Source organism: Thunnus thynnus, chromosome 12, assembly GCF_963924715.1.
Source record: "Thunnus thynnus chromosome 12, fThuThy2.1, whole genome shotgun sequence".
NCBI lineage: Eukaryota > Metazoa > Chordata > Actinopteri > Scombriformes > Scombridae > Thunnus > Thunnus thynnus.
In genome coordinates this window covers 2,041,419-2,045,103 of record NC_089528.1, presented here as the reverse complement: position 1 = coordinate 2,045,103, position 3,685 = coordinate 2,041,419, and positions in this window count along the sequence as shown.

Genomic DNA, 3,685 nt, shown 5'->3' with positions numbered 1-3,685 from the left:
TTGCATAAATCAAATGAAATCATTTAATAATTGTAATATTAATATCAAATTGAATAATTAGATAAGACGGTGCTTAAGCTGGTGACAGAGATCACATAATTGTTCTTGTCCACAGAGTCACATCCTGTAAATTTGCAATGACTAAAACAGTTAGTTACATGGGAATATGTCAAATATTTTATTACCTGCTTCTGTCTGGAGTATTAATCCCAAAGAGCTGTGAAGGTATCTCTTTTGATGGAGCTATGCTAGCAGTTACCCCCTGCTTCCAGTCTTTGTGCTAAGCTAGGCTACATGCATACTTTCCAAAGTGTTGGGAGGCTTCCTTCAACACAACATATAGTAACACACATGTAGCTGCTACAAAGAAGATGCACAGATGATTTAAAATTACTTCCATTGTAAGAGTGTCGGTGTTAGATATGTTATATTCATATCTATATGTGTATCATTCTAATGAATTGTTGTCCGGGAAGATTGATGGACTATCAGTGGGACTTCCTTGTTTAAAAGGGCACTGCACTGTCAGTGACACAGACAGACATTAACCTGGCTATTTAATGTGTTCCCTCTGTCTGTCTGTCTGTCTGTCTGTCTGTCTGTCTGTCTGACTGACATGAATGGTATGTGGAAGCCATATCTTGTGTTAATGTATGACATATTTGGAGGGGAACAGACAGAGTGTTGTTCTAATTTGTGTTGTCAAAGACACTGGAACCCTTTTCAATGAATGGACACTGAAACAACCATGAGCCTTTAAAGATACATATATACAAACACAGTATATATTATATATTAGAGATGGTTCTACATTTATATTTATTGATTTTCCTCTGTATTACTTACAGAATGTTATGTGATGTATGAAAATGTTTCATCTGTCAGTGTTTTGAGTCTTAAAGCCATGCTGTGTGATTCACGTATTTAGGTCTACAAAATGAATGCAGAGTTAATGTGATTGTTATAACTGACTGTTAGGGCCAATTATATTTTCATGGATGGATATAAAGTATGACATCAATAAATTATATTTTTTATACACTGGATGTTGACCTCAAACTAATAAGTGGCCTGAGGAAACATTTGGCAATCATTGCTTCATCTTGGTATAGCCTTGCAGGCAGACAGCCCACACTTCAATCTCCCTAAATGTATTATATTACTGACTCAAGGGCTATAAAACATTGATATATCATCAGGATATTTAATAGATGGAAGGTTTACACAGATAAATACAATGCTGATTGCATTTGAGTAAATTTTAGACACTGCAGTTTTCCATATGTCTATGGAACAGAGATTACTGCTTACTCAGGTGCTTGCTACTATGCAGATTAGTTATGCATAAGTATTTCTAAAAGGTGAGCTGCTGCAGGAAGAAATAATGTCATAGCGTGAGCTACAGTAGGTCTGATTGGTTGAAGCCAAATAAGCGCTGTTTTTTTTTTTAAAGCTGAGGTTAACTACACTTAGCTTAATTCTAAAACTTAAACTTGAAACTCAGAAAAGATTCAAGATTCAAGATTAAAGATTAAGAATATTGTCATTTTCTTGTGTATTTGCATACACAAAAAAAACGAAACGCTGGTCCTCCCAGCCCACAGCTGTGCAACAACAACAGGAAGGATAAAGTTATACTGTACATATATCTACATGTCTCAATTGGATGTAGACAGCTCTTGCATGTCAACAAGTGACCAGCACTGATGGGGGAGTTATATAATCAATTTTGCTGTCCAGAGAACATTAGGCAACATGATTGTTTGAACTGCTGGTTTGTATGGGTTAACATTTGGCCTAGCAGACCAACCTCGCTCAGCTGATTTAGCTCCCAGCCAATATTTCTCATAGCAAAAGTCTTTGTTACAAATGTCCAAAAGAAACTGATGATCATAGACATATTTCCCTTGCACTCCACATGATGACACAGACGTAGACATAGACATGGACAGAGATACTGCAAAGTTGGAACCACTACCACAAACGTCGGTCACACCGCCATCACATCAGTTAATTCCAGTTAGTTCCATACATCTGTGTCTGTGACGAGGTGCTTAAGGTCAACAGTTGCATAGATAGCAAAACATGCCATGTGAGCTATAACCAGCTAACCAAGGCTATTTCTCTACTAATACAGATACATTTGAACTGGTTTTTGTGTTTGTTTGTTTTTGTTGTTGTTTTTGACCACTTGGAGGCAGCAGAAACAAGCTTCGAACACAACACTGACATGCAATCACCTTCTAACATCGCTATGGCTGACGTGTAAGCAAAGAATTGCACATTTACATATCCAGCAGATACAGAGCAACATTCATTTGGAGTCATGTTTGTGTCCACTTGATGAATGTAAGTTCATTCTCATTTTAGTTCTGTTTAGCTGTGAAATGCTCTATGTTCACCAGCTCAGTCTCTAACTGTGTCTACATGTTTGCTGCTGGATAGGTAGTGTACAGTGGGTTTGTTGGGTTTTTGAAACAAAAAAACAACTGAAGAGTCTCTAGTCCCACACATAGACCTGTGGTAGTGGCATGTGGTGGATGTGCTGTGAGGTGAGGTGAGGGTGGTGTAACTTTGGGCTGCAATTGTCCCACATACAGACGTCTGACCCTTGTAATGTGCTATGATGACCAACAGATGGTGGTGTTCACTAGTTTGGGAATACATTATGGGCCAAATCCACAGCGAATGGACTGTGTCCGCTAATAGCACCGTGAATTGCGTAGCATTTGCACCTGCAATCTGCCCCATTTTAAGGTCTTATTCACTAAAGATTTTGAGCTAATGATATGCCGGCGCAAACAGGCCCATAAAGTTTTGCAGCTGAGTACAATTTGCCCTTGTTTTGCGTCTGTTGGAGTGAGCAGAGCTGTTTCCAGTGTTTCAGGCTTTCCTCCACATTTCAGCACACAGATTGGTCCATAATGAAAACTGCAGAGAGCACAAAAGCCTCAAATTCTGTATCTTATTCTAATTAATTATCTAATTAACAGTGATGAGCACACACACACAGGTCTCCACAATCACAAACCAACTTTCATGTGTTTTGCTTCTTTTTCTTCTCTAGTATTTGACATCTATAACCGGACACCGGACTGGTCAGGATCTGATGATAATTAATGTTCCCACGTTAATGATGTTAATAGCACCACTCTAACTGTGTGTGGCAATTAGCACTGGTCTTTGTGAATTATACGGTTTTTGAACGATGCTTATTTACATATAAAGGGACCAATTTTGCGCCGAATTTATGAATATTGCTTAATTTACATACATGCAAATGGCACAGGGGCATCATGGCACTATTTGCTTTGTGAATTACACGCTTTTTGTCTCTTTTGCACCTGCACGCAGTCCTTTTCTGGATTTGCCCCTATGTGTGCTGCAGCTGGTGCTGATCCAAAGGTCAGTGACTCATCCTTCTTATCCAATATGTCATAAATACATTTGAGATAACATTTATTTCTCCAACAAACAGAGTTATAAAAAGAGACTAAGTAAATTATTTTTGTAAAATCAATAGCATCAAATGAAGAGGCACCTCAAACCCATCAAACTGACGCTGGTGCTGGTGCTTGGAAGTCTTAACGTCTTGAAGGAGGAGGACCGCACACAGACTTCATGTTTCATAATCTTCTTCTTTAGTCAAGCAGCATGCTGCTGAATCAAAAGGTTGAAAACCACC